Source organism: Vespula pensylvanica, chromosome 5, assembly GCF_014466175.1.
Source record: "Vespula pensylvanica isolate Volc-1 chromosome 5, ASM1446617v1, whole genome shotgun sequence".
NCBI lineage: Eukaryota > Metazoa > Arthropoda > Insecta > Hymenoptera > Vespidae > Vespula > Vespula pensylvanica.
This window is the reverse complement of record NC_057689.1, coordinates 5766480-5789133: the sequence shown is the minus strand read 5'-3', so window position 1 is coordinate 5789133 and position 22654 is coordinate 5766480. Positions and strand designations below refer to the sequence as shown.

Here is a 22654-nt window from a genome sequence, read left to right as displayed (position 1 = left end):
TCGGGTCTCGCTTTCTTCTCGAATCCCCCAACGATCCCTTTTCTCTCTCGTCCAGCTTCTTTAATATCATTCAGAGTCCAATATACCTACGTTGTTCCCACTGCGAGCCATTATAATGGCTCATTAAGGAAAGACGACATTTTTCTTTTTCTCGCCTCCGCTAATTTCAGGCCGACCGAGCTATTATACTAATACGTTCATTGTTACGCTCTCGTACGACCCCGCTGACATTTATGTGTGTCACGTTTATCTTAATTAATCGAATAATTCATTTCCTCGCTATATAGGCACCTATATCTATATGTATATTATGCATACATATATATATATGCATATATATATATATATATATATATATATATATATATATATATATACACACACAAGATTAGAGACGTAGAGAAATTTGAGGCAAACACGAGTGTGCTCGTGTCTAATAACGTCGGTTTCAGCGGCGACATAATTTACGTACGTTACATTTGCATTAATTAATCGATCAATCGTATTCATTAATGATTACTCTAATGGATGTACTTAGATACCTATTCCGTAGTGAATTTAATCGCTTTCCTACTCTCTACTCTATCTAACGTCCTTCTAAAGTCTTGACAATGTCAAGATAAACGTCACGATAAAGACTTGGGAAAATGTTTGAGATCGTCCTTCGTTCGTCATTGAGAGAAATAATCGTTCCATTCTATTTCATAACGAGATCGGTGGCGTAACTACGCCAACGATAACTATTTACCTTACCACCATCTCTTGCGCGTATGGAATTCTAAAGTTTTAATGCATTTTTAAGATCGGAGTTAAATCGTCCCGTTAGGAATTTAAAGGCGAGTACAGGATACCGTTTCATAATAGCTGTGCATTCCTATAAGAGCGTCTATTTCTTCGTTGCATAATTTTTCTGAACAACAGTGCACGCAATTGCGTATGAAAAACATACCTGTAGAGAATGGTCTGTCATAAGTTGTATGTATGCATTATTCAATGCACATCGCGTAACACATCGAAAGATTACGCGGGAAAAGATTAAATCATGCAGTAGTTGCTTGCACAAATGATGCAATTCGCCTAATAATTAATGTTTATTAATCTTTAAATTGGTTAATATGGTTTTAAGCTTTAGTACAGTGATAAATGATAGAATAACGTGTGCTCTCTCTCTCTCTCTCTCTCTCTCTCCCCCCTCCCCCCTCTTTCTCTCTATGAAATTTCTTTTATATTTATATCCTCATTTTTTTAGATTACTTTTTTCGTTACTTATATACTTTTTATCCTTCGTTCTTATATATAGTTACTATACATTCTACTTTGATAATACTTGATCTAGTTCCGGGAAAGGATCTTCATCATTTTGTAGTCAACTCGTGCATCATCCGATTCAAGATCATCATTTTCTCAACATTTTGAACAGGCGAGAAAGATAGGTGGATGAACGAAAGAGAGGTGAAAGGGATGAGGTTGTTATCGTGAGCCGAGAGACCGGTAAAAGTGAAATTACGAGCATGCTGTAAGTCTTTCGGATTTTGTTACATGCGAGCTTCGTCTTTACAAAATTTTTTTCTCTCTTTTTTTTTTTATTTTTTTTCACGCGTGACTCGTTTCTATAATCTAATTTTCGTTGATGGTCCAAGGAAAATGCTCGAATATGTTTTCAAGCAAACTTACGAGTATTCGACGTTTGCATTGTTTTTCTTCTCCTTTTATTTTTACACTTTTATTTCTCCTTCTTTTATAATAAAATTCTCGCCTCCGGTTTCTTCTTTCAACATCGACGAAGAAAAAAAAAATGTTTATTTGATAATCTTAACAATCAACGAAATCACGGTCTTCCGAAATAAAAAAAACGTGCGAGAATCGAGATTAAAACAAATAGCCTGCCGTTAATTGTATCCAACTCTTTTAGCAACGTCCTGAGTTAAGAACTCTCGTTGTGCTTCGAAAATTCGCGTGAGAAATACTTAACTTCGTAGATAGTTTTTTCCTTTTCTTTAATTTTTTTTTTTTTTTTTACGAGAATAAGAATAAAGTAAGAGAGAAAGAGAGAGGGAGAGAGAAAGAGATATAAAGTGACCGAGATAGGCCATTTATTTGTATTCCTAAGCGTCGTGATTCGCGGTGATGATAATGCGATTGAAAAAGTTGGAGCGTGCGAGAAGAATCATAAAAAGTATGGTGGAGTGGTGAAGTAAGGAAAGAGAGAGGGGAAGAAGAAAAGAGAAAAGAGAGAGATGAAAACGAGTAATAGAAGAAGGATGAAGAAAGTCGTAGTTCTTGAGATTTGTGACAGGATAATGAGGAATGGTAGTGGAAGAAAACGACTCGAGAAGATGGGTAGTCGTAACAATGGAGTTTTGATGGATGACAAACGAATCTACGAGAGAGACAGAGAGAAAAAGACTCAGATAGATAGAGGGAGAGAGAGAGAGAGAAAGAGACTTGACGTTATTATTCTCCAAGAGTAATATCTATTTAAAACGTAAATTCCTTTATAAATATAACGAAAAGAAAAAGGAACGAGCCCCAACGTTTCGCGTTTTGCGATGGAAAAACATTCGAGTTGGTAAAAAAATAATATCTCTCGCTTCACGACGATGCTTCTGCTATTTAAATAAGTCGCGGAGTTACTCTCCTCTGACGTATAAAAATCTTTTTGCTTTTTTCTTTCTTTTTTTTTCTTTTTTTTTTCTCTTTTGCTCTCCTTCCCAAGAATAATTAACTCGATAGGATAAATATGACTGGAAATGCATTTAAATTATTTAGTCAGCTGCAAAACTAATTAACTCGTTGGTGTAAGAATTTACGCGAGTGAAAGGAAATAGTCTCTTGGTTGTCGACTTTGTTTCTTTCTCTCTCTCTCTCTCTCTCTCTCTCTCTCTTTTATATGGTGCAAGGCCGATCTAAAAATGCAGTGACGTATCAAAGCATAATTCTCGAGTGTTGCAAAAGCAGGGTGTTTTAACGTTATACCCTTTATCGTAGCTTTGTTTTACTACTTACTACTTTATCCTTCTCGCTGTTCTTCCTTTATTTTCTCTCTTTCTCTCTTTCTGCCTATCTTTCACACACACACACACACACACACACACACACACACACACACACTCTACTGAAGTTTCTCTTTCTCATCGACGACGAGGAGAACGCGAGACTATCATGAATATTTCACGAAAGAGGCGGGTCGAAGGAGAAGGCGATGGTGGGTGGTTGGTAGTAGGATTTCATCTCGCGTCGCGAATATTAAAATATCGAAAAGCGGTAAATGAAACGACGAAGAGGATGGACGGAAAATGGTGGTACGAGGATCGATCTTGTCAGAGCGGATACTCCCAAGATGATGTTCTTTCCCAAGGAGAAAGAGGATGAAGGACGAAGTAGAGATTATATCCTGATGATTTCAGTTTCCAACGATATCATCCTAGGAGGTAGTAGTAGAACGATCGAAAGACGAGACGTAGAGCAGATCCTCTCGCATACCTGCTTAGGCAGTCTGAGCATCATCCTGATTCTATTAAGATGGCGTCCTCCCTGATGTTAGTGGTGGTAGTACGGCAAACCCATCGAGCCAACCTCCGAATATACACTCTATTTACTATGCAGAGTAGTTGGTAGACGTGATGGATATCTTCCACGGTTTATACCTCGAATCACCATCCTTCACGAAACACCAACATTACTATCACCACTTCCCCTTCCTCTTCCATTTCCTCCTTTTCCTCCTTTCGCGTAATTCTGCACCGTATCATAAGTGGTTTCGTTAATGGTTGTTATCTTGTTTCCTTATACGCATTAATGTTTTAAGTAGTTTGTTTATACTACCAATTTTATATCTCTTTCTACTTATTCCATTTAAAGAGCGAGCGAACGAACGAACGAGCGAACGAACGAGCGAACGAGCGAACGAGAAAGAAAAAGACAGAGAGAGGGAAGAACCATAAATTTTGTTCCTTTCAAATTCGTTCATCTCCCCAAACTTTTATTATCCATTGTCTCGATTAAAGGAGCTACGACAATCACAAACTGGTATCTCATCCCTTCGTATATTCCACTCGTCCACGTGAAACGTGTCACCCGTAAAAAAGTTTATCTTTTCTCGAACGATCTCTGTTTCAATCGTAAGAGAATTCTTGTCGGGAAAGCTTCGTTCTCGTTAAATCGTTCTCGTCAAAGTGGCAATCCAATTATATCACCCTTCGCGTTGAAAACTCGAAGGGAGTCTTGTTCATCCTACCGGAAAGAGAAAAACGAGTCCTGGATCGACCGATGCGTCTGATTTCCTTAATAAGGGAGTCCCACTCGATAAAGTCCCTTCTTTTTATATAATACATTTTCTAGAGAGGTCAAAGAAAGAGGGGAATAAGAGAGGAAAAAAAGGGATTAGCGATCACGAAATCTCTTCGTTTAGGATTTTCCTGGTTTTAGTCGACGATCGTCGATCGTCGATTTAATCGATCGTACGCAATTTTTTCACTCTTCTTTTTTTCCTCTTACCACTTACCCTTCTCCTCTTTTTTCTTTTTTTCAACGTTTCTTGAAGGTTCGCATTCGGTATCGTTTTTCCATCGTTCGAGAAACTAATGAGCCGAGGGGTTAGAGAGTAAAAATGTAAGGAAAAAAGAGTTAGATAGGAGGAGGAAGAAAGAGAGAGATGAAGATGGAGATAGATATAGAGATGGAGGTAGAGATGGGGATAGAGATAAAGAGAGAAATAAGACGGAACAGTAAAGTTGTCGTTGATGGTAAGCATTAAGAAAATGCGTGTCGGGGAAACGGAAATAAATAGAAAGGGTTTTGAGTCGATGCTTGGGTAGAATGTAGTCATGAAAAACTATGACGTTAATCTTCGTTTCTGAAAGAGAGATAGAAAGAAAGAAAGAAAGAAAGAAAGAAATATTCGCATCGATCGTCAAGATTTTTCTCGTTAAATAGTCTGCCGCACGACACGCGAGAACGCTTAGGAAAAGCGAGAAAAGCGTGGGCTCCTTTGACTCGACCGTAATTACGTGGCTGGAGAGCGTTCCTTTGCCACTTTCTCGTTGCTTTCGTGCTCTCAAGAAAAATATTTCGAGTGCCTCTGTCTGTCCTTCTATCTCTTTTTTTTTTCTTTCTTTCTTTCTCTCCTCTTTCTCTCTCTCTCTCTCTCTCTCTATCTTTTTCTCTTATTTTTTCTCTTTTTATTTTAGTTTTTTCTTTTTGCTTTCTGGACGAACCGACCTTTCATTAGAGTTACAGATCCATCTCATATCGTACATGTCATTTCTTTTTTTCTGTTCGCCTCTCTCTATCTTTCTCCCTACCTCCCTCCCTCCCTTTTTTTCTCTCTTTCTCTCCCTTTCTTTCTTTTTCTTTTATCTCTTACGATCCGTAGTTTCTGCGGTGTTTGCGCACGAGCGAAGTATCGATTATTCGTATCGACGCACCTCTCTATTTCTCTTTCTCTACGTTAAAAATTGAATTTTATAGAGAGATGGAGTCAGAGGATCATGCGGCTTCGTTTATCTTAGGCTCATGCATACCAAATTGTATTTTGGAACGGTCTGTATGCAAAGGCACGTTCGGTTATCCCGAGTTGGTAGGCCCGAGGAGGAAATTACTCTACTTTAACGAGAGCAAACGGTTTCTCGTTGTCGATCGAAATAGTTGTACGCGTCAAAAGCTCTCTCTATCTCTCTATATCTATTTATCTATCTATCTACCTATCTATTTCTTTTTCTCTCTCTCTATCTCTTATTTTTCTCCAAGTTCATCTTTCCAATTTGTTTGCTATTTTTCACGTTGAGCCTGGATTGAACGTACCTATTCGTCCCTTTTATTTCTTTTCGATGTTTTAAATACGAGCGTAGGTGTCAACGAACCAACGAACGAACGAACGACACGAAGCTCGGTGTGATCGACGTGGAGGCTTTTTCGATCTCGTCGTGTTTTACACTTCGCATGAAAATCTCGTTTCGTCGTTCGTCGAAAACGCAAAAGTGTCGAACTCTTTGCCTTCTCGTTCTTCTTTTTCCTTTTTTTTTTGTATTTTATATTTTTTCTTGGTTATTTTTTTTCTTTCTTTTTCCCTTATTTTTTCTATCATTTATTATTTTTTTTTCTAAGCTTTCCGTAATACACGATCATTGTAAAAAATTTCATTGAAAAGGTGAAAACAGATGCGTGAGATCGTAAAAGAAAAATTCAGATATTTAACGTTCGTTGTTTCATATCAAAACGTTCCTGTAAGGAGATAAAAATTTTCTACAAATATTTCAATTCGATTAATCTTTGAAAAAAATATCGATAGCCTGCCATACTCTTTCTCTCTTTGTTTTCTTCATTAATCTCACCTGTATTTTTACGGCGTTTATTTCGAGAGCATTCGTTCTTACTATTCTATATCACTATCGTTCTTTTGTAGATCTTATTGTTCGAAAGAATAAGGGGCTAAACGATCGAGCTTTTCCCCTCTGATCATCGATGTTTATCCCGTTGACAGGAAACAATCGTGTTAGGAATTCCAATAAATTACAGGAAGCTGTCAGTCTTAGACGTCGTAAAAATCGAAGAAGCGATTGTCGTTTTATGTCGGGAGACGCGTTCTTTATGGTAGGGTATCTCATTTGATTCGGATAATAAATCGCGGAATATCATCCTTTTTAATATATATTAGATAAGATGGGTTTAAGAAAAGAAATTTAATTAAAAGTATAAAACTCGGAAGTACATCTGTTCTAATAATAATTTTTATTGAAAAATTAATAAGAATATTCTCTCTCTCTGTCTTTTTCTTTCTCTTTCATTCTTTCTCGCTTTATAGTATTGAAAGAAAAGAAGAAAGTTAAATGTATGCATTAAAAAGTCGATCGAGTATAAAGAATGTTTTCGTAATTTTTCCATTTCCCTTTCGATCAGTTAAAAGTATTCTTTTAATGTATCTGTGATCTCCGAAGACCCTTAAATGTAACGCTTTTCCAATAACTCAGTTCGAGACAAGTATTCCTTTATTGAAACGAACCACAGTGATCTCAGAGTACGATACGATTGTAACTCACACAGTAACTTGGTGTAATCGTGTCTCGTATTTCGGGCGACCTCTCGTGCGAGTCGATATCGTTCAAGCATGTCCGTGGGTTTGATCGAGAAAGAAAGAATAAAAGAAAGAAAGAAAGAAAGAAAGAAAGAAAGAAAGAAAGAAAGAAAGAGAAAGATGAAGATAAAAAAAGAAAGAAAGAGGCCCTACGGCGTCGGTAGTGACGGCTCGTTTTGCATACGAAACCCTGTAATATCCTTCGTATTATGCGTCGACCCCTTTCTGGTGCCCTCGAACACCCTCAATCGTTTCTAACCCCACGACAAAACCAAACGTTGACTATAGTCATCGTCGTCGTAGTCGTCTTTGTCGACAATTCGCTCTACATATGGACTCGGGCTGCGTTACAATCGTACAGCACATTATCTCCATTTGCATGCATCCCTTACTCCTTTCAGAGTATCTACCTACAACGAAGAAAGCAAAGTGCCATGGAGGTAGGGTAGTAACTCGCAATCAAGGACGACGAAAAACTTTGCCTTTACCGTGACACGAAGAGCTTATGCTTTTTCAAGCATGTATGATTAATGCAACGCTAGTGCATTTTTGATCACGTTTTATGCCGGATTGCGAGTGAATTCTCACTATCTTTCTTTTTCTTTCTCTCTCATCGTTTTCCTGCTTTTTGGATGATTGTAATATTTCAAGGAACCGCGACGGAATGAAATATAAACTACGTATTTGAAAAAATAATAATTGTATAAGATAATTTGATTAAAAGAAATACTTACTGTATATACCGTTAATTAAATCGTAAAAAAATGAATGGAATAATGAAGTTAAACACTTTACAACGTTAATTAATTATCATTTTATATTTATAAATTACAAAATTCACGATCCGGTGTATAATAATTTTTAATTAATCTGATAAGAAGCAGAGAGATATGGACGATTTGCAAGAGAAGTTTCCTAGGACGTTGAAACGGTCAAACGGTTTAAGAGAATAGATTGGAGAGGTTGGGCTCATGGGTGGACGTGGCAGGACTGGAGGATTTAATTTAGCGAGCCGAATGAAGAAGCGTCGGTCGCGCCAACTTCGGACGTGTCGGAATATTTTATTCGACGAACGTTCGAGTCCGTTTGACCTCCATCCTTCCTTCCTTCCTTCCTTCCTTCCTTCCTTCCTTCCTTCATTCCTTCTTTTCTTGACTATACGGAATTCATCCATCCACGTACTACGTGTGCTCATGCTGAAAGCTTCCACTTCGTTTGCGTCCGTTCGTCCTTCGAAAACAATTGCACCTCCAGGAAAACTTAGGTTTAATCAAACGAAACGATTTTGTTCATCGGATTCGATGATTCACTCGCGAGACTAGATCTTACACGCGCTTCTCTGAAAGTTACTACAACTTTGCTATTCGACTCGAGTAGCTTTGATTTCCACGCGAATGGACCTTTCGGCTTTGTTCGCGAAAAGTATGACGGAAACTATGCAAGATTTCGCGTGCCGATCGTACGGGCCAACTCAAGTGAATAATGGTGTCGGAATATTCGAAGATAATTTACCTTAGTTTCTCGGTCTAACGCACACCCGTTCACCCATCAACGTGGAATTACCACTCGCGAGGATTTCAAAGCACTCGGAATAATTTTGTCATTTCGCGTCACTCCGCGGGTGTGTCACACTTCGTGCGAGATAAATAATATGATATCCTTCTTGTTCTTTATCCTTTCTCTTATCCCTTCAAAGAATTTTCCGTTTAAGTCTTTCATTCGTACAAGAGAATTCTTCTTTCTTGTTCGTTTTAGCATCGTTCTAACATTTTCTTATATTGTTTCCTTATCGAATTACATTTGTTATCGAACATTTGATATCGGCAGTGCCACGTCGATAATTATTTTTCTTTTCATCGATAAATAGTTAGGAACAATTCACGTTTCAAGTTAGAACGGATGGAATTCCAACGCGGATCATTGTCTCGTTCGTTAAACGACGGACTGTTCGTTTTTGTCAGTTCTTGATCGAAGTTATCGGTGGTATCGAACGAGAATGGTACGTCGATTCTATTTTAACGCGTTCATAAAGCTCACCGCCGCATCGCCGTTCGATAGTTACGCTAGATTGCCACTGCTCCGGCTAAGGCAGCAACGATGTTATTTGCTCGAGCTGGTATTGTTTTCGAGTATTGCTTCATCGATGCTATCTGACTCGAACGTTCGCTCCGTTGCTCGAATAACGTTAACGACGTACGTTCGTACATACATATATACATACATATATATATGTATATATACATACATACAACGTGCAGGCATATGTAACTCCCTTTCGTCGAAACCGAAATGACTTGTCTCGAAAATAACTGGACGTTTATACGCTATTGAATATTTCTACATATATATATATATATATATATATATATATATATATATATATATACACTGGCACTTTGTAAAAAGAATTTATGGCGATTGTAGTCATTAAAACTAATCGGAACGTGCTACGGACAATATGAATTGAAACATTCCCATAGACAAAAATCGAGTCAATGTAAATTGATTTTTCGCTTGGAACAAATTTATCATTTATATCTATTAAATAGATTTTTTTTCATACTATCTCTATCCATTCCAGTTTTAAAAAAACCGATACTTTATGAATATATACTATATCATATATCCCGAAAAAGGCAGGAAACGATCGATCGAAAAGGATATATATTTCTTTCTGAGATTGATCGTCGATCATTGCGAAACATACATACGACATAGATAAGAGGTATTCCTGTGGTTCGTTCTTTAAATTTTCATCGTTTACGAGGCGAGGGTCCATCTCTCCGACAAAAACGATCCCGTAGATACGATTCTTTAGTAGATTGCGATCTTTCGTTTTCTCACCAGTCTCTCTTTTCTTTCTTTCTTTCTTTTTTTCTTTCTTTCTATCTATCTTCCCGCGAGAGAAAAATTCTCGAGAAAGTAATGAAATAGATCGAGGTAGAAGAAGAAACAGAAGTAAAAGAAAAGAAAAAGGACGAGAAGTAAAAGTTCTATCTCGGTGTCGTTCGCTCGTCGTCGTTGGGATCTGTTCTTTGCCATCGAAGATAAAAGATATAGAAAGAGAAAGAGAGAGGGAGAGAGAGAACATAGTAGCATCGAACGCGAACGAGAAGATTTTCCGGAGGAAACAAGTGCATTGGTAACATCAACCAGGGCAACACCAGACGCAAAGTGTCGTTTTACTTTCTCCACGTTAGTTCCTTTCACCGGTTCCACCTTGATATACAAACGAATTTAATTAAAGCTCGGAAGATGGGGGAAAAGGATTGGGAGGGGGAAGTAGTAGCTCGACAAAAAAAAGACGCTCTTGTGAAAATTTCAATTAAACGCACAACTCGTTCTCCTTCTTCCTCGTTATTTTCAATTATTTTTCTTTCTCTCTCTTTCTCCATTTTGTTTTAAAGCAAGAAGAAACTAGCATTAACGGTAGCTTTCATTTTCCAATAATTAAGGTTTTTTCTTCTCTTGAGCGTTTTTAAACGGCACGGTTATGATTATTTCGTTTGTACATGTAATGAAACGAATTATACGTAAACTCAGATAAGTTTTCGCGTGCAGCATCGTGGATAACAGCACTCTTCTTAGTTGTTGCGATTACTTAAGCACCGCACGTGCCAACTTTTCGTAGAACTCGGGAAATCTTGGCGAACGACTTTGGTCAGGGTGAATCGCCTTTCATGCGATGGTGAAACTTCGGAAGGCCGTGGCCGCATTATCTGCCGGAAGATCCGTCTCAGACAGATACCGTATTTACTTGGACGTCTAACGGACGGAATAAGTGGGGATAGAAGAAGGAAGGGGATGATGAGAGAAGAGAAAAGCAAAAGGAAGGATGAGAGAGAGAGAGAGAGAGAGAGAGAGAGAGAGAGAGAGAGAGAAGGCTTAAGGTTCGTTCAAAGTCTCGGAACATTGCCGACCCCTCGGACTTGTACGTTCCGCAAACGTGCTATCGATGTCGAATGTAATCCGCCTCAAGAAGGTCGAAGAACTACCTTCGAGTTTGAACCGCTTTTCGAGGGGATCTCTGATTGCAAAGCGCAGAAAACTACTCCTCTCCTCGAAACTTTCGTCTTCTAACATCGAGTGGCCCGTGAAATACTCGCGCGATTTCAAGCTCTATAAAACGTTAGATATCCACTCGCGAACATTTCAATCCTTTTCTCGACAAGTTTCCCTAGGAATTGAACGTCGTTTTGCCGTCGTTTATTATTTTAATTGACTACCCAAAGGCCCCTTTTTCTTATTTTTTCCATTTTTTTTTCTTTTTTCCTTTATGTTGTTACATAGATCGTACGAGAAAAAAGATATTTAGACTGATACTGCATTTTAAATAGCAAATTAGAAAGGAAAGATTTAAGAATAGACCTTGTCTTTATTGTCATCTTTGTTTTTTTCTTCGTCGATCTGTTTCTCTTTATTTCGAACGTCAGTCTCGAATCGATCATTGTAAATCAACATATAGTTAACTTCTTTCTCGCATTTATTTTTTTTTTTTCTTTATTCTTTCTTCCTTCTGAACGCAACATTTACAGTTAGGTAATATCTTCTTCTGTCATATTATATCAAATAATTATAAAAGCAACTTGCATTGAGTGAACGTAAATCCAACAAATTGCTTTACGAATGTTGCAGAGCGTTGATCTAGACATTCTTTGAAATCGGAATTCGCAGAGAGTTGCGAGACGATCGGATTAACCTCCTTCCTTCTCCGCTTTTCAAGACTTCCTTCGCGGACTTTCGTGGGATCTCCGGAAAGGCTTAGGATCTTTTCGACATGGCATGCGGATCAGCGTCGCTCGATTTCACGTCTAGAGAGGAGGAGAGAAAGAGAGAGAAACAGACAGACAGACAGACAGATAGACAGAGATAGAGAAAGAACGAATGGCTGAGAGAGAGAAAGAGAGAGAGAGAAAGCACGTCGAGGAGGCCCTCGTGCGACCTGAAAATCGCTTTTCTCGACAAGTGTCTCGCTGTAGGAGCGCAAGAGTACTTCTATATGTATATATGTTTCTCTCTCTTACTTCTTTTTCCTCTCTCTTTCTCTCTCACTCTCTTTCTCCTCTTTGGGGTACGTTAACCCACTACCCGTCTACCTCTCGCGTACGTGATGTTCGAGTTCGAACGCGGCTTGAGAGGGCGACTGTCGCATTGTTTCCGAGCTAATGGAGATTCTACTCTTTTGTCTTTTTGCCTCCACCCCCTTCTCTCTTCGTTTTTTATCGCTTCGATAGATCGCTCTTCGAACTTTTAAAAGTCGATTAGCTCGAAGTACCAGCACATACATGGTTTTCCTTTTTGGCATGCAAAGAGAAAGAGAAATGCAAAAAGACCTCTCTCTCTCTCTCTTTTTTCTTTTTTTTTCCATTCTAGTAGGCGCAAAAGTTAAAATTTATTTAATGTTCTATTGGAAAAGAAATAAACTTAACGAAAACATCGTTTTATTCTTTAAAGAATGATGCCGGCTTTGATCCGTTCGCGCACGAATTTCACGCGTTGTATCGACAAACGTCAAAAAGAATTCGAACGGTCAAATGCTATACGTTCGCATCCATTCGTAACGAATGAAACCATCCACCATCCCCATGGAGAGATGCAAACGCGTATTGCGTCTATGCGCTATTGTTTTCCCCACTGGTATCATCGTTGACTGTTATACACTCCTCTGCCCTTATGCTCGCACCCCTTTCACCGTCTCTCTCATCATTCAAAACCACCATTCGCCTTGAGCGCTTTCCTAACAATACTTTGCCGCTTTTACTTGCGAGCTTGCAATTTGTAGAAACTTCTGACTTTTCGTCTCTTTCTCTCTTTCTCTTACTCTTTTCTCTTCCTTTCTTTACAATCTCCTTGTCTAACTCACTTTCTCTTGTTCTCTTCGTTTTTCATAGTCCTATGTTTTAAGATATTGGCAAGAAAAATGTAACTTTAAAAATCATGTGATTTCTTCCTTATGAACGTAAACTCACGTTATGTACACGTAGATTGTTATATGCACACGAAGCAGAAAGTACGCGTATTGTTTTTTTTTATTTTTATACGTACTGTCAGACTGCTCGTTATCTTTCTTGTTGAAGGGAAGGTTAATTAAAAGATTCCTTAGGCTATGTAATTTTCTACGTGCAGATATTTGCATTCTTTTTAGACGTATTTACGTACATACGTCATATGTGCAGTTTCCCCTCTCTCTCTCTCTCTCTCTCTTTCTCCTTCTTACTCTTTTCGTTTCTTTCCCATTGTTCCGTTTACGCGGTCTAGTAAAATCGAAATCTTTTGTCGTCCATGTCACCCAGAGCGAATCTCATTTCGTGGACATGGATTTTCGGCTTCAAAACGTACGAGGAAATCCCTGTAGTTTAAACCATTCCCTTTTCCCTCCTGGAACGGAGCCTCATCCGCCCGTAATTGCGCGAAACTTGTACGGAATCGTAGTAATTATTTCCTGAAATCCATCCACTTCTATCTGCCCAAATCGTAGAAGTAATTACAGCAATTAGTACGCACGACTACCTATCGCGATAATCGTACGTGGGCTCATTCCAAAAACGAACGTTTAATTATCAATAAATCTCTTCGTGCATTGTTTTCGATGAATTCAATTTTAGTGGAACCATCTGCAATCATTTTCGTATGATTGTTATCGTATATCGAAATGAGTAGAAACAGATGACTTTGTTTTTTCTTTAGAAACAACATTTAGTAGTAACAGGTAAATTTAAATTATAATACAAGAGTTTCGTGAACGTTTGTGTAACACGATACCGAACCATCGGCAAACCAATGACTGCATACAACGCGATTGTATACGATGCGGCTTTCATCCCCTAATCGATCGATCGATGGATCGATCTGACCGATAATTGTTGTACGTGAAGCCTTGGAAACGGTATTTCGAATAAATGCACGGATACGTCGCAGACTTTTGTCTTGTTATACGGTTATAACGAAAGCTAGAGGCGGTGTTATTATGGGGATATCTTTGAAATAATTATCAAATTTTCTTCTTATTTCATCTAATTTAGAACGTTTTATTATTTAATAAATTTTATTCTTTCATACAGTGTGTATGTTTGTGTATATGTATACGCGTACATATACATATATACATGTAGAGAATTTGTTCGGTGTTGTTTACAATATTTAAGTTCCATCTCCGATGTATTGTAAATAAAGGTGAACATTTTACGTAGCATCTATCGACACGTGTTTATAAATATTTGATACATTGTTTCGATACTATCTACGTCACGTTCAATCACAGTAGGTGTCGCTTCTCGATCTCAAGACGGTCATGAAATTTACATAGCTTTAGTTTAGTCTGACATTCGCGAGAGAGACCTAGTGAGAGACGTAAGGACGTGTAGTACATTATACGACGCATCGCGTGTATTCAACATTCATGAAGAACATTTAATGGTGAGGACTTTGCATTTATACCGGATCGCATATAAGTTAGAAGAAATCATTATTAATAGATGCAGCTCGTCATACGTTAAGTGCTACTATTTAATGGATCCTTAAGGTAACTAAAACTATACTTTTTAAATATCCATTTTGTAAGAAGCGTTGGAACGATTTGTATTTTTAAGAAGATTTTTAACGTAGAAAAATTATTCGATAATCTTCGTACTTAATCGTGCATTTTATTATATATACGTAATTAGCGAGACAGAATTAAAACCTTGTTTTGGAACGTTCGATAGGAATTAGTCTTTCTTGCTTTCTTTCTTTATTTATTTTTGTTTCTCTTTACGACAAAGTAAATGCTTTGGTAACATAGGTTAGATAAGTGGAAAGTTCGAATTTTCTTTCTTTTTCGTTTTTAAGGATAAAGCTTCTTTCGGCTTTATGCGATAGCCCCATCGTTCGTCTCCGAGTTTTAACTCTTTTTTCTTCTTTAACTTCGGCAAAGCTCTCTCTTTCCTTCTCTTCATCTCGTTTCATTTAGTTATACGTCAGCTGAATTTCTTTCAATAGGAACTCTTCGATGAAATTTCGATACCGCAGGGAGAACAAAACTTTCCTGTCTCTTTCTCATTTATCTTTTCTATTTAAACTTACAGCTGCGTTTAGTTTTTCTTTGTACACGTGAGAGAAATTAAAATTATTTTTATTCGTCGTAAACTATAATTATCGATTTATAAATATCGTATACCAATACCTGATCGTGTTTTATATAAATATATGTATGTAGGTGTGATTTATTTCTTTTTCTTTCTCTTTTTTTTTTGTCGATTAGAGTAGAATCTCATGAGAATAAAGGAAGTCGAAGTTACGAGCCGTGGAAAAGACGATGGACATTAGTTACTAGTTCGGTTTCTTGGTAGGGTGAAAATAGCGAGGAGAAGGAAAGCTTGAAGAAAAGGATCAGGAAGAAGAAGAAGAAGAAGAAGGAGAAAGAGAGTGGATAGAGAAGAGAGATCGAACTTCCATGTCCCATAACGGTGCTCGTAAAGCGAGGAAACGAACTTTCTTACGACACCGAACAGGATAAGAGACTTCGATACAACGCGTGACTTCTGCATCACTTGTCCTTCGATACACCCACACGCACACACACATATACAAATACATATAAGTACTTGTACTTACTTACTCGATGATGCGACTCCCTTAGCTAGTTACAACTATTTTTCTCGCCGGAGATACACATACGTTGAATTTTATACAAAAGAAAGAAAAAAAGGAAAGAAAAGAAAAAGAAACCCATGAGAAAAACTCCGGAAGAGGAGTTTGAAAATTTTGTAGAATCGTCTGAATTAATCATCGCGTAGAAACTTTCATGCGGGACGCATAAAAATATAAAAATATTTTTGCCCTACGCTTGGAGTTAGTGTTCTCCTCAGTATATCCTTGTTATTCTTTTTTCTCTCTCTTTCTTTCTTTCTTTCTTTCTGTCCTTCTTTTTTTCTCGAGCTTGTTACAACGCACGTTGACCTTCGCCTTTCGTCCGGCTTAATCGTGTTGCGCATTGTACATCGGAGTGTTTACGTCGTACGCTAGAGCACTCTTCGAATTTACATTTTAGCTCGGCACGTTAGACTACCGCTATCTTCTTTGTTTTTCTCTTTCTCTCGTTTTCTTCTTCTCTTTTTTTTCATTCTTCTTCTTCTTCTTCTTCTTCTTCTTGTTCTATCACTACTACTACTTTTCTACTACTCTTCTACTACTACTACTATTACTATTACTATTACTATTACTATTACTATTACTATTACTATTACTGTTGCTACTACTACTACTACTACTACTACTACTATTACTACTCTCTTTATATTCTCTCTTGGATCTTACTCGAGGACACAGGCGTACCTTATTTGCATTAGCGTCGTACGACAAGTATCTTGTTCCCTCCGTATTTTCTTCCTGTCATTCTCGCGGAAATAGGTTTAAAAAATTATCCCATAGTTTCTTCCTTCTTATCTGCCCAACTCCTTCTTTCTTCTCCTTTGCACGAAAGCTTTAAGTTACCATAGAAACAAGAGACGCAACTCGACGTAGATGTATTAAAAATGACCTTTTTACAAAATAATTAAGGAAATATATTTTACGAGATTTTTATTCGGCTGAATAAAAAGAGAAGAGAAAGAAAGAGAGAGAGAGAGAGAGAGAGAGAGAGAGAGAGAGAGAGAGAGAGAGAGAGAGAGAGAGAGAGAGAGAGAGAGAGAGAGAGAGAGAGAGAAAGAGAGATTGAAAACTTTTACGAAGATGATCATCATTGTTATCTCTTTATCGAGAAATGTAAAACATCGCTATATTCGAATATTGAATGAGATAATCGTAAATCGGTTAAAAAAGTTATTAAAATTGGAGTTTGATATTATTTCGATAACATTTCGATAACATTTCGAGCAATCGTTTAAGGATGTGCTAGCATCGAAATAGCTATGAGGCCATGATACATGATGGTTCTAATTAAGCCGGAACTCGGATATAGCTAATTCAAGTTGCCGATCCGTGTTACATCGGTCACGATGGATACGCAATGTTCTCTGCTATTCTCTCTATCTCTCTCTGTCTCTCTCTCTCTCTCTCTGTGTATCTCGATATTCATTCAAGCGAGTCACCACGTCTCGTAGCATTTTGGACGTGCCTTGTGTGTGTGCCAATTACGGAGATAATCTTGTTGATTAGATTGATTATGGTTAGTCATTTGATGTTCGAAACGAGAAGAACATCTTCAATATTTCGAGAATAAGCGCTCTCTCTCTCTCTCTCTCTCTCTCTCTCTCTCTTGCTCTCTTTCTTACACACACACACACACACACACATCTGCGTCTTCGTCTTTATCGTTTTCCTTTAATACTATAGTAATTCTCAGAGGAATGTACATGTATTTGTATGCGCGTGTATTATAGCAGCTGCGCCGGCAGTAACGATTTCTCGGCCTTGATAACGAACATTTACATAATTAAGTAATTAAAGTTGCATTTGAGAGAGCGAGCTTTAATTATATGAAGGAGACAGTAGAGCGCATACGATCGTCGTCGTCGTCGTCGTCGTCGTCGTCGTCGTCATCGTCGTCGTCGTCTTCCTTTACAACTCGTATCGAGCTTCTTTACAAATTCAATGTCTTCGTAATACGATCCCTCTGCGAGGATATTCCCCGTTCTCTTTATTCCTCTACAATTTTACTTTTTCCGATCGAAATGCAATCACGAGTCGTGACGTGGAAAAAGTGCAACGCCGTGACATCAATCGGTATTCCAATTTAATGCTGATTTACATCGAATCGGTCGACGCGAATATTAGTATCGCTAATTTCGAATATGATTAAAGGCTGAAATGATAACGAATAAGAACAAGATGTAATAGTAATCTTAGCATGTAATTGGCCCTTAAGAAAAGCGAGTACAAGAAGCTTATGTATATATGTGTTTTCTATGTAAGAGAGATGGTACGAACGTTATTCTTTAGGATAATACTAGGAGCAGTTTTCTTCCGGAGGAACTCATTTTCTAGAACATGTCGATTTTCCATCCCTCTCCTTCTCCGTCTTCCGTTTCCTTCGTTCCTTCGTTACTTCGCCAAGCAGACATCGCAAATATTTTTCGCAACGATTTTACATCTGCCCTTCCTCCTTTTAGCGATGCCTCGAGGAAATATTTCTTCCATATTTCTCTTGGATGCTTTTAATTCAGATATTCCTCGGATACACGCCCAACGAGAGAGAGAAAGAGAAAGAGAGAGAGTGGGAGAGTGAGGAAGAGGGAAGAAGAGAAAGGGAAAGCCGGAAGGATGTTTCGTGTTTCGTATCGCCCTGCGAAATCGCGTCGACATTGTTATTTCTATAATGCGAAAGCTTTCTTCTCTCGCTATCTTTCTCAACGTTATAAAGTCTCGCGAGCGAGATAGAAAGAGAATTATAAAAAAAGAGAGAAAGAGAGAGAGAGAGAAATTTCGAGCGATATATAAAAAGCTCAAGAATAAAATTACCGAAATATTTTCTACAAAGTTCGTCGCTGAAGAAGAATTGGATGGCGTTTCGAGAACAACACCCGCGTGAATATACCCCTTCCAATTTAGCCGAGTAAATATGATCCCTGGGCCATGGTGGCGTGATGTGGTATGATGTCTTTGCTTTTCTTTCTCTACGCGAGAAGCGATCAACGTTCAGAACGCGTAGAAACCTCATAGCACCTCTCGCGAAACATCGTTATCGTTGCGCGACGACATTGGAAATGCGATTAAACTGCGCTGTAGTGACAGCGCGAAGAGACAAAATTCTCATCAGGTTATCCCAGGAAAAAGGGAGAGAGAGAAAGAGAATGTACGCGAGCTTGTGTATGCGTTCTCTTTGTGTGTATCTATGTGTATGTTTCTCTCTTTCTATATATATATATATAAATATGTGTGTGCGCGCGTGTGTGTGTATTTCTGCGGTATGGCTTCGTTCTCCGCGTTCTCTCCGGTACCACGAATCGAACTGGCTTGCTGGATATAAGCCACGTGAACGTATACAAAGAGAGAGAGAGAGAGAGAAACCGAGCAAATCGTGAATCGTCGCTTGCGAATTCAATTTATCGCGAGTCACAGTGGTATTCGAGTGAAATCCTAGTGCTATTGCCACTATCACTATCACAACCACTAACACTAGTGTCAGTTTTTCGACGTCTGCGTGTTACATGCACTATGGATGCGACAGCCCTGCAACTGCAGCTGCAGTTGCAGTGATTAATATGATTTTCGCGAAGAGCCAGAGATGGCATATCAACTGGCAGTATTTCGCTTTCTCTCTTTCTCTTTCTCTTTCTCTTTCTCTTTATATCTATTTCTCTTTTACTTCGTCGAGAGTATACGTATACTTGTTCGTTCCTCCCCCGCGTACATATGGTTCATGCATATGCAGACACAGATATGCATCTATGAGAAAGGCATATTCGTATTTCGGACGAACACACTAGGATTCTACGACGTCAGCGAGGAGCTTGAGGAATATCGAGGAGGTTTATGACACTATGAAGTTTCGAGTGTTGTTGAGGATTGCTAATTTGATTACGAAAGGCAACTTTTCTGTCTGCTATTAATCTGTAAAGTTAATGCTTCTTCGTATCTCTCTCTCTCTCTTTTTCTCTCTCTCTTGCTTCATCTCTCTAGTTTTTTCTTACGATCGAATCTTATTAAAGAAACTCATGCAGATATTTTCACTATCAATCATTAATTTTCTTTTCTTTTTTTTTCCTTCCTCAGCAACAAACGAGCCTCCGCGTAACCACAAAGAGCATAATCAAATATAGGAGAGAAACGCGAAGGAACGATGTAATTTGCGTCGTGCTGCCTTTTAACGGAATCAGCGGAAAAGGTGCTTGAGAATGCACTTTCCAACGAAAATTTATGGTGTGAGTGCCCTTTCACGGGTATTTTGCGAAAGAAGGTAAAGGTACTCGCGGGGATGCTTCCAACATTCGATCGACGCGCAAGCTTCTAGTAGAAGCAACGCGTTTATATCGAGGATGGTAATTTTCTTGTAGATAGAAAAAGAGAAAGAGAGAGGAGAGGAGAGAGAGAGAGAGAGACTCTCTTGGGAGAACTCTACTAGAAAAATTTTGAAATTTACCAAAGTCTTATCCAAAGATGACGATCTTTATACGGTCAACAATGCAACGTACCACGATTTAATTAAAAATTCTCTTTGAATGAAAAATAAAATTTCAATTTAACCAAGGATCTTTAATGTTGCTCGGTTCTCTTAACACGTCGATTTCCTTTTAGTTATCAACATTTGAGTTTCTTTCGAGAATAAGCGTCGAAATTTTTTACTTTTTACGCCATGCGTACCGTCCGACAAAGTAGCGTTACGTTCGTTCGCTCACGTACCGCCATTTCTCGAAGGCGAATTCATGGCACGTGAGAAACGACGGAGTGCCTTATTTTTACACCGGTGGACCTACGTGTGGTTGACCTGCCGCTGAGTCTTACTACTTTGCTCGAAGAGGAGTGCCTTGGGCCTCTCGCCATCTTCTTATGACGAGAAAAAGAAAGAAACTAAAAGAGAAAGAGAGAGAGAGAGCAAAAAAGGAAAAAAGATAGAGGTTGTGGGAATAGTACGTCTACCATACAGCGAGTACATTCCTTTTTCGATAATAAAAGCGAATGGACGTTGGAGTTTCGACCCCTTTGCGTCATCGTTGAACATGTTACTGGCCCTGCGGGTAGACGGTTGTAACGTAAAAAAAAGAGAGATAAAAAAAAATAAAAAGAAAGAAAGAAAAAGAACTAGCGTTTCGTTCTCTTAAAACCTCACGTCTGAAGTTTCCCATGGTTTTTATTTTTTTCGATTTATTTTAGACTTCTTCGGTGGTACATATCGGTAATTTCATTCGTGCTATCGACACACATATGTACTTATATATCGTTATATACCTTATATATAGACACGTATCTATACGACGATATAATTTAATAATGAAAAATCAAAATAATGTCTATCGATCGAAATGGATTGTACTATTTAGAAACGACTCTAACGATAAAACTATTATCTCGTTATTTCTAAGTAATTTTCAATATATTTGATGATATTTATTTATTTGATCTTATTTTTATATAAGTATGATCATTTTGAAATATTTTAAGTAGAAAAGATCGGTCGTTCGCAAGACAATGAGATTAAGATTTCAATTCAAAGAAATCGGATGAAAGGAGGTAACAAAAGGGAGAAGCGAAATGCAAGAACAGAAACGAAATGGGGACATTTTATCGACTTTTGGAAACGGAAGCTTCGTGGTAGGAACGTGCTCAATGGATGGAGGTTCTTCGATACCGTGGTTATCCATTATCGGATTGCCTGAGTCGTGCATTCAATTCGAGTTTAAATGTCCCTTTCTAAGATATCACGAGACTTACCTGCACCTTTTTCTCGAGTAAATGTTCGTATGTTTAAAAAGATCTCGATTTTTTCCTTTTCCTTTTCCTTTTTCTTTCTTTTTTTTTTGTCGTTCTTCGATGAATAGAGTGTTAAGAGAAAATACTGTATAGAGTACTCGAGTACTACAGAATAAATGTAAGATGTTCGGTCAATATAATTAATTATAAAATAAAATATAATAGAATATATGAAACACTTAAGTTCTATTAAGTTCGAAATAAAAATAGAAAGAAAAGAAAAAAAAGGAAAGAAAAAAAAACGGACAAAGGATCACGTAAATTTTTCTAGCTTCGTTGATTCAACATTTTTTATTCTGAATTACGTATTTAACTTTAGCTAATTTTTATATAGGAAATACATAGAATTTTTTTTTAATTCTGAATCCTTCAGTTAAATAGTTTTTATAATATCGAGAAGATGAACATTACGGTGGAATTATTTCGATAAAATAAGCTAAAAGATAATAGAGAGAGGGAGAGAAAGAAACAGAGAAAGCCAGAAAGAGAGAGAGAGAGAGAGACCGAGTTAAAAATATGAAATGCTTGGGAAATAGCTGCCTTTTTTTCTTTCTTTCTCTTTCCTTTTCACATCGTTGGATTATCAGGACAATGGATACGCATTTTTTAAATTCACCGGTTCTTTGATAGGAGAATTTGCGACGGGTCGATGCAAGGGCACGCTCGTCCTCTCGTTCGTGGATCGCGTGTCCGTCGAGTTCACAAAGCACGCTAAATGTTTCTGCCTATGACGCTTTCGACGTTCGAATTTGCGTGCGCGGAAACGCCAACGTAAACACGAAATTCTGCACATGCATTCCGCAGAGCAAAGCACTACGGATCTTTCGTCCTCTGTTCTCTTCTCTCTCTTTCTCTCTCGCCTATTCCATAGCGAGGGTGCATTCGAGCGTACTATAAAGGCTTCTCATTCAAAATTTCGTTCGCCAGAACAATACATTCTGTATCCTACCAATAAGCAGCATGCCTTGTAAAGGTAGTTAGCTCCTGGTATCACTATAAGCAGAAATAAGCCTTTTGATTCGTCCAACGTCCCAAGGAAATTTGCTTTGACGTATGTTTCCCTCTCTCTCTCTCTCTCTCTCTCTCTCTCTCTCTCTCTCTCTCTCTCTCTCTCTCTCTCTCTCTCTCTCTCTCTCTTTCTAATTTGCGTTATATGCAACTGAATATTCCTTTTCTGATGGCCCAATCGTAGTCGTT

General features: G+C 38.1%; 1 protein-coding gene across 7 annotated transcripts in view; it reads left to right on the top strand.

The window, feature by feature from the left end:
* LOC122629268 (leishmanolysin-like peptidase) overlaps positions 1 to 22654 on the top strand; it is a 233148-nt gene that overhangs the window by 58501 nt on the left and 151993 nt on the right. The window contains exon 1 of one of the 7 annotated variants that reach the window (XM_043812496.1): positions 14141 to 14594. The exons of the other annotated variants lie outside the window; for them this stretch is intronic. The gene's annotated coding sequence lies outside the window, so the exon portion shown is untranslated. Of the gene's footprint in view, positions 1 to 14140; positions 14595 to 22654 lie in introns of those variants that run through there. 7 annotated transcript variants of the gene reach the window in all.